General features: G+C 41.0%; 1 non-coding gene across 1 annotated transcript; it reads left to right on the forward strand.

The window, feature by feature from the left end:
- Positions 1-8450: 8450 nt before the first annotated feature.
- LOC148568809 (small nucleolar RNA R71) lies at positions 8451-8554 on the forward strand. The gene has a single exon (XR_015882659.1). It is a non-coding gene; the product is annotated as a small nucleolar RNA R71 (small nucleolar RNA).
- Positions 8555-9637: the final 1083 nt, after the last annotated feature.

A 9637-nucleotide genomic window follows, 5' to 3' on the forward strand; every position in this document is an offset into this window, starting at 1 on the left:
AGCATGCATAGTAAACATGTTATTGAAAGTATTAAATTGGAACATGCAAGCAACCCTTAATATTAGTTGTCAAACAATTCCTTTAATATTCCACAAGCAATTATGGAAGAAAACAATCACTCAAATAATCTTCTAATACCAATTAAAATAATACAAAACTAAAAAGAAAGAAAAAAAACATAGATAATGAAGGTAAAAAGAAAAAAAAGGGAAAACATTAATAAAAGTAATAACAGAAAAGTAAAAAAGGAAGAAGAAAAGAACCTTGACGAAGAAGAGGAAAAAGGGAAAGAAGAAAGTAAAAAGTAAGAAGGAATAAAGAAGAAAGAAGGAGGAAGAAAGAATTAAGAAGGAGAAGAAAGAATTAGGATTGGGAGAGAAAAGATAAGAATTCTGGCGTATAACTAGTAAAACTGTGCGTCGTATGCGACGCGTGCGCGTGGAAAATGCGGACGCGCAGTTTGTGCTATTTTTAAATGACACGTACGCGTGGGGGACGCGTACGTGTGACTTGAATTGTGCTATTGGCACGAGATCAGCCTCGCGCACGCACAACTCTCTGTTTCAATACGTACACTGCCAATTTTTAGGGTGACGCGTGCGCGTGAGGGACGCGCACGCGTGAATGGCCTTATTTGGAAAAATGATGCGGATGCGTGAGAGACGCGTACGCGTGATAGGCTTGTGCTTCCAGCACAATTCTAGCCCCACACCATCATAACTCTCTGGCCATACACCCCTTTACGTCGATTTTGCAGGGTCACCCGTGGGCGTGGGTGACGCGCACGTGTGGAGGGCTGATTTCGCAAGCGACGCATACGCATCAGGGACGCGTACGCGTGGGCGTGTTTGTGCCTAAAGCACGCCTCCAGCCATGCTCCCGTGTAACTCTCTATTTTTTTTTCTTTTTTGTTTCGAATGTACATATGACGCGTACGCGTCAGCGACGCTTGGGCGTCGTGTGCTTTTTTTTTATGCAAAATGCAAATGCAAATGCAGACTATATGCAGAGATTATGGGAAGATTCACTAAGAAAGATAAAGTAGAATAAAATAAAATAAAACTAAGACTCAAACGGAACGATCATACCTTGATGGGTTGTCTCCCACCAAGCACTTTTCTTTTACGTCCTTAAGTTGGGCGGTCTTCAGGCTCATTCTGCTTCTGTTGGTGGGTCTTCCAAGAGGAAGACCTCTAGCTCTTTGTGTTCCTTCATCTTCTCACCATGATAAAGCTTTAGGTGATGTCCATTGACCTTGATAAAATTGGGACTTGAAGGATGACTCAGGTGGAAGACTCCATATGACTATGCCTTCTCTACTTTGTAGGGTCCTTCCCATCTGGATCTCAGCTTTCCTAGCATGAGTCTCAGCTTGGAGTTGTAAAGGAGAACCAGATCTCCAGGTCTGAACTCTCTTCTCTTAATATGCTTGTCATGCACAGCCTTCACCCTCTCTTTGTATAATCTGGCGTTGTCATAAGCTTCGAGTCGAAGGGTCTCCAGTTCTGCCAGTTGCAGCTTCCTTTCAGCACCAACTTTCTCAAATCCCATGTTGCACTCCCTCACAGCCCAGAAAGCCTTGTGTTCCACCTCTACTAGAAGGTGGCAAGCCTTTTCGTACACTAAGCAGAAGGGGCTCATCCCAATGGGTGTCTTGTACGCTGTTCGGTATGCCCAGAGCGCATCAAAAAGTCTGATGCTCCAGTCCTTTCTATGAGGCTTTATTATCTTCTCCAGAATACGTTTTATTTCTCTGTTAGACACTTCTGCTTGTCCATTGGTCTGGGGATGATAAGCTGTTGCTACTTTGTGAACTATCCCATGCTTCTTCAGTGGTCCTGCTAGTTTCCTGTTACAAAAGTGAGTGCCTTGATCACTCACGATTGCTCGTGATGACCCAAAGCGACAGATAATATGGTTTCTAACAAAGGAAACAACAGTGTTAGCATCATCAATATGGGTAGGAATTGCTTTCACCCATTTAGAAACATAATCTACGACTAACAGTATATAAAGGTGACCATTAGAGTTTGGAAATGGACCCATGAAGTCAATGCCCCAAACATAAAAAATTTCACAAAATAGCATAATCTGTTGGGGCATCTCATCCCTCTTGGATATATTACCAAACCTTTGGCATGGGGAACAAGATGTACAAAAGGAAGCAGCATCTTTAAAAAGAGTAGGCCACCAGAATCCACAGTCTAAAATTTTCCTAGCTGTTCTTTGAGGGCCAAAATGTCCTCCACTCTCAGAAGACTGGCAGGCCTCTAAAATAGACTGGAATTTTGATTGGGGCACACACCTTCTAATTACCTGATCAGCACCACACCTTCATAAATATGGGTCATCCCATATATAATATTTGGACTCGCTTTTCAGCTTGTCTCTTTGATGCTTAGTAAAATTGGAGGCATCACACATAATCTCAAAAGGCTGGCTCCAGTCTGGTCCTCTCACAATTGGAGCTTGAGTCAGGGCGATCTTCAGCTTATCAAATGCTTGCATGCAATCCTCACTCAGCTCGAACTCAACATCTTTCTGCAGCAGTCTGAATAAAGGCAATGCTACCTTACTGAAGTCCTTGATAAATCTCCTGTAGAAACCTGCATGGCCAAGGAACAAACGGAATTCCCTCACAGAGGAGGAGTAAGATAAACTAGAAATGACATCTACCTTTGCTGGATCTACAGAAATACCAGTATTAGAGACAACATGTCCTAGAACAATCCCTTGTTTTACCATAAAATGACATTTTTCAAAATTCAATACAAGGTTTGAACTAACACACCTGTCTAATATTCTAGCCAAACTATCCAAGCAAAGGTTAAAGGAATCACCATATACGCTAAAATCATCCATGAAAACTTCAATACAGTTCTCAATAAGATCTGAAAAGATACTCATCATGCATCTTTGAAAAGTAGCCGGTGTATTACATAAGTCAAAAGGCATCCTCTTATATGCATACGTTCCAAAGGGACATGTGAAAGTAGTCTTTTCCTAATCTTCAGGAGCTATATGAATTTGAAAATAGCCTGTATAACCATCTAAAAAGCAGTAATGGAATTTACCTGATAGGCGATCAAGCATCTGATCAATAAATGGCAAGGGGTAGTAATCCTTGCGAGTGGCTTGGTTGAGACGCCTGTAATCAATGCAAACTCTCCATGAATTCTATACTCTAGTTGTCAGGAGCTCTCCATGCTCTTTCTTTACTGTTGTGACTCCAGACTTCTTGGGCACCACTTATACTGGACTTACCCATTCGCTATCTGAAATGGGATAGATGATATCTACTTTAAGTAGCCTGGTCACTTCTTTCTTGACAACTTCTAAGATGGTGGGATTCAATCTTCTTTGGGGTTGACGGACCGGCCTTGCTCCCTCTTCTAAGAATATTCTGTGCTCACAAACTTGAGGGCTGATGCCTGCTATATCCGCCAAGTTCCACCCAATTACTTTCTTATGTTTTCTTAGCACATTAAGCAACTGCTCCTCCGGTTGGAAAGTGAATTCCCTTGCAATGATAACTGGGAGCTGCTGATTATCCTCAAGGTAAGCATACTTGAGGTGGGGAGGAAGGGGCTTCAAGTCCAATTTCTGCTCATGGCTAGGCTCTAGATCATCTGGAGCTAGTGACAATGGCAAAGTGTCCTCATTGTGTTCAGAGGGTGTCCCCACACTTGGACCTTGCTCCATGTACTTCTCTTATACTTCTTCTTGGTGAACTTCAGCTACAGTTTCATCAATGATGTCACACTGGAAGATAGAATGATCTTCCGGAGGGTGCTTCATAGGTTCATTTAAACTGAAACTCACTGCTCTGCCATCTATCTCAAAGGAGTAAGTTCCTGAGAATGCATCTAGCTTGAACTTCGAAGTCTTCAGGAATGGTCTTCCAAGAAGGATTGATGATGGTCTTTCTGAGTCATTAGGGGGCATTTTCAAGATATAGAAGTCAATGGAAAATGTGAGCCCCTTAATGCTCACTAGCACGTCTTCAGCAATTCCAACTACTGTAATAATGCTTTTATCCGCTAACACAAAATGAGCTGCCGACCTTTTCAAGGAGGGAGCCTCAAAGCATCATATATAGACAATGGCATTATACTAACACACGCTCCTAAGTCACACATGCAGTCAAAAAATATTACACCCCAATGGTACAGTTAACCATGCATGGACCTGGATCACTACATTTTTCAGGTATACCCCCCATTAAAGCAGATATAGAACTACCTAAAGGAATAGTTTTTAATTCATTAATTTTATCTTTATGTATGCATAAATCCTTTAGAAACTTTGCATATTTAGGTACTTGTTGAATAACATAAAAAAGGGGAACAGTTACTTCAACCTTTTTGAAGAATTCTACCATTTTGGGATCAAGTTCCATCTGCTTTCTGGACTTCCTTGCAAGGTATGGAAATGGGATAGGAATGGCGCCACTTGCAGCTTCTGCGTCCTTTGGTTCTCCATTTCTTGGTTGAGCTGCTTCTTTTTCAACCATGTCTTGTACTTCCTCTTCTTCTTCAGCATATTCCACATCAACTATGTCTTCAACTGGGGCGTGTTCTAGTGGGCTTGGCTCCTCATGATTCCTCTCTTGCAGTGTAGTTCTGGACCTCAAAGTGATGGCATTGATGCCACCCTTAGGGTTAGGTAAGGGTTGAGAAGGAATTCCACTGGAGCTTGAAGGCTGGTTGGTGGAAGTAGGTAATGAATCTATCCGGGAGACGAGAGCTTGTAAAGTGGCATTCAGACCATTTAAAATAGAGTTCAGTGTAGTCTGCATGTCTTGTTGTCCTTGTGTAAGAGAACAAAGTATCTCGTCATTTGATGATGAAGAAGGATAAGTGATCTGAGGAACCTGTTGTTGGTTGTGCTGGGGTCCTTGGGACTGTCTTAAGTGAGGTGCTCTGTAATGCTGGTTCTGATTCTACTATTGATAGGAGTGATTTTGTTGATTCTGGTTCTGCTGATTGTTATTGTTATTCCACATCTGATTTCCCTGGTTGTCTCTGCCTCCTCTGTTATAGTTGTCCCTCCAGCCATGGTTAGAATTATCTCTCCAGCCCTAGTTGGAGTTGTCCTACCATCCTTGGTTATAGTTTCCACCTTGGTTGTAGTTGCCGCCTTGTTGATTGTATCCTTGATTCGGACGGTCATAGAAGTTATGAGTAGCTGCCACAGTGTTGTCTTCTTGTTGGAGCTGTAGGCACTCATCAGTGTAATGACTATAATCGGCACAGTTTCTGCATACTCTTTGGGGAACTAACTGTTGGCTTTGTTGTAGTAGGGGAGGCTGAGTTTGTTGTTGATTTAACTGCATCTGCTTCAGTAGGTTGGTCATTTCACATATAGCTTGTGTGACGGCAGTAGTCTCTGCTAGAGGAAACTTCTGCAACAGCCTTTGAGTGGTTGTTCCTGTGCCTGTGATTCCGAGTGGACTCAGCTAAGTCGCTGATCAGTTGCCATGCTTCATCTGTGGTTTTGTACTTCTTCAGGGAACCATTACTAGCACCATCCAGTTTAGTTTTATCCCTAGGCTTCATACCTTGAGTGAAGTAGCTAATCAACACCAGCTTGTTAATCATGTGGTGGGGGCATGCATCTAGAAGATTCTTGAAATGCTCCCAGTACTCATAGAGAGTTTCTGATTCACCTTGAATAATGCAGGAGATCTCTTTCCTCAATCTATTTGTAACTTCAGCTGGAAAGTATTTTTCCAAGAATTCTCTCCTGAGTGTATCCCAGTTAGTAACAGTCGCTTCAGGTTGGGAGTAGTACCACTCCCTCGCCTTTCCCTCAAGAGAAAACGGGAAGGTGGTTAACAGAATAGAAGTTTCATTTGCACCATGACGCTTAATAGTAGAACAGGCTGTCTGAAAATCCCTGAGGTGCTTGATAGGCTCCTAAGCAGGTAAGCCATGAAACTTGGGCATCAAGTTGATTAGTGCAGTCTTCAACTCAAAATCTACAGCCAGAGTTGGATGATGCACTTGATATGGTTGCAGTGTAAAATCTGGGGCTCCAGCTTTCTGGAGAGTAATCCTCCTAGGTGCTGCCATGTTATCTGCACGTGAATCAACTGAATCAGTAGTAGAGAAGCTTGTTTCCTCCTCAGATGGTGGTTTAGATTCGCCTTCAGATGAGACTGGTGAATCGATAAAAATCACTTCACCACCCTCAGAGGCTAACCGACGCCGAGCTCGCCTAATACGTGAAATAGTTCTTTCAATTTCAGGATCAAATGCGGCTAAGCTCGGATCAGGCAGTGAACGCGTCATTCAGTGAGAAAAACATATAGGTCATGGTAATAAAATAAAATAAAATACGCAAATAAATAAAATAAAAATATTTACACCAACTAATAATTTAGCACACAATTGCAACTCCGCGGCAACGGCACCAAAAATTTATGTAGTGACGGAAGTCGGCCAATTAAGAAATTATAATATAGGAACAGTGTTGCGAGTATAGTTCTTAACCAGCTAAAATCCGCTCATGAATTTAGAAAGGTTGTCACAAAATTAGAATAAAAATACTGGGAATTTTTATAATTTATTAATCAGAAGTTTCTAAGAAATTTTGAGAGTTGAATGACAGAAAAATAAATAATTGTAAATTAAAGCAATAAAAATTAAATGGAATTTATAGATTCAGAAATAAAAAGCCTTGACTGGGGGAATGATTAATTGGAAGTTCTATCTCTGTTGGAATTTTCTCAAGTGTAGTATAAAGAGGTTGTTATTTTCACTTAGTTAACCCTTACTAAATAAAGGAAAGTCAAGTGATTGAGCTAACTCTTATTCACAAATCCTAGTCCTCTCCCTTGGGAAGGTCTAGCGTTAGTAAATACAGAATTAGCCAACAACTTCCAATTTAACTATTCACTTGAGCATTCCAACTCAAGTGTCTCCTCTTAATCAACCCCCATGTCAAGTTGGGAGTCTACTCCATCAACAAGGATACCATCTTCGTTGTTGGGAGTTTGGAATAGAAAAGAGACACGAGAATCTAAATAAAATAAAAATTGAAAATTAATTAAAGGTAAAAGTAATTCTTTGTATTAATAAATCTAAAAACAATCCAATTGTAACTCTAAACAAGAATTAAGAATATGGAATAATAAATAGGGAGTCAGAAAACAAACTAGAATAGTAACTTCAACAGAGGTGATGACTTTTCAATATCCAGAAGCGAAAGCATAAAACTAATAAACTATGAATGTAAAAAAAACCTAGAGGAAGAGTAATTTCTCTCTAGATTCAGATCTAAAAAACTAAAAACTATGCTAATGAGAATGTGTATTGAGTCTCTGCATATTCCCTGACTCTAGTCTGTGTTTCTGGGCCGGAAACTGGATCCAAACTTGGCCCGAAATCGCCCCCAGCGTTTTCTGTTATTTCTGCAGATCACGCATGTCACGCATACGCGTCAGTCACGCGTACGCATCGCTGGTCATTTTGGTGTGTCACGCGTATGTGTCATCCACGCGCACGCGTCTTTGTACAAACTCCAATCCACGAGTACGCGTCAGGCACGCGCACGCGTCGCTGCAAATTTTTCCATATCGCCCGCACGCGTGAGCCATCCGTGCGCGTCGATGCTCGCTGGTTATCTCCTTAGTATTTTGTGTTCCTTCCTTTTTTGCAAGCTTCCTCTCTATTCTCTAAGCCATTCCTGCCCTATAAAGCCTGAAACACTTAACACACGGATCACAGCATCGAATGGTATAAAGGAGAATTAAAATACACAATTTAAAGCTTTCTAGGAAGCAAGTTTTCAACCATAGAACAAAACTAGGAAGGAATTTGTAAAATCATGCAAATCATATGAATAAGTGGGTAAAGACTTGACAAAAATCACTCAATTGAACACAAGATAAACCATAAAATAGTAGTTCATCACTCTACCTCCTTGGTTGTAGTTGTCCCTCTATCCTTGGTTGGGATTGGCTTGCCAACCTTGATTGTAGTTACCCCCTTGTTGATGATACCCTTGATTTGGGCGATTGTAATAGGCATTAGTAGCCGCCAAAGTATTATCCTCTTGGAGACTTTGGCATTCATCGGTATAATGAGAGTAACAGGAGCAAATTCCGCACACTCTTTGAGGGACTAACTGTTAACATTGTTGTTGTGGAAGAGGTGGAGGTTGTTATTGATTAAGTTGGAGTTACTTAAGAATATTGGTCATCTCTCCCAAGGTCTTGGTAAGGGCGGCGGTCTCACCACTAGAAGAAACTTTATTTATGGCTCTTGGATGATTGTTTCTTTGTCTAGCATGTTGGGTTAATTCGGCCAAGTCGGTGATAAGTTGCCATGCTTCCTCTGCCGTTCTATACTTTGTCAAGGAATCATTACTTGAAGCATCCAAAAGGATCTTGTCTTGAGGTTTCATTCCTTGGCAAAAGTAGCTAATCAACACTAGAGTGTCAATCATGTAGTGAGGGCATGAGTCAAGAAGCTTCCAAAAACGTTCCCAATACTCATAGAGAGTTTCCAATTCTCCTTGAACAATACATGAAATTTCTTTCCTTAACCTATCCGTCACCTCCGGGGAAAAGAATTTGTCTAAAAACTCCCTTCTAAGCAAATCCCAATTGGCAACAATCTCCTCAGACAAAGTGTAGAACCACTCTTTAGCTCTTCCCTCAAAAGAGAATGGAAAAGCAAATAACCAAATGGCAACCTCATCGGAACCTTCCCGCCTAGTTGTTGAACATACACCTTGAAAGTCTCTAAGGTGTCTAATAGAATCTTGAGCGGAAAGTCCATGGAACTTGGGTAGAAGATTAATCAAGGCGGTTTTGATCTCAAAATTAGCATTCAAATTCGGATGACGCACTTGAAGCGGTTGAAGGACAAAATCCGGAGCACCTGCCTCCTTAAGAGTGACTCTTCTTGGAGCGGCCATAGTATCGGTACCTAATTCAGTGGAAGAGGTATTAGTAGTATCAATGGAAGAGTAGATAGTTCCTTCCTCAAATGACACTTCGGATTCAACCTCGGATAAGTTGGTGAATTGGTAGAAACCCCTTCACCACCTCCAAAGGCTAACCGACGCCGAGTTTGCCTAATATGGAGTAAAGTCCTCTCAATTTCAGGATCAAATGTAGCAAAGCTTGGATCCGGTAATGAACGCGTCATTCAATGAAAGAAGCTTAGAGCTCATGACAACAAAAATGCACTAAACAAAGATTAATCCTAACTAACAATTGAACTAGCAAACAATCAAAAAAAAATGCAAGTATTCACATATCAACATATTTACACCAACCAACCACATGGAACACATATGCAAACTCTCCGGCAACGGCGCCAAAATTTGATATGAATATTTGTCGGTCTAGAATTTACCAATAAATTCCGTCGTGAGTATAGTCTAAACCAACAAGCTATCCCGCACCAAATTTAGAAAATGTGTCACCACAATTCAAAATCAATAACCGGGAGTAGAATCTCAGGTCGTTCTCCTTAGGAGTTGCCCTAAGATGCACATCATTGGTTAAGAGTTCTCTTGGTATTTTGGAGTTGAATACAAGAAAAGTAAATGAACATAAATTAAAAAAATAAGTAATTAACAATTGAACTAAGGAAACCGAGAAATTAAACTAACAAGGGTGAA

The sequence above is a fragment of the Arachis ipaensis genome, chromosome B4 (assembly GCF_059453495.1).
Source record: "Arachis ipaensis isolate K30076 ecotype BB chromosome B4, ASM5945349v1, whole genome shotgun sequence".
NCBI lineage: Eukaryota > Viridiplantae > Streptophyta > Magnoliopsida > Fabales > Fabaceae > Arachis > Arachis ipaensis.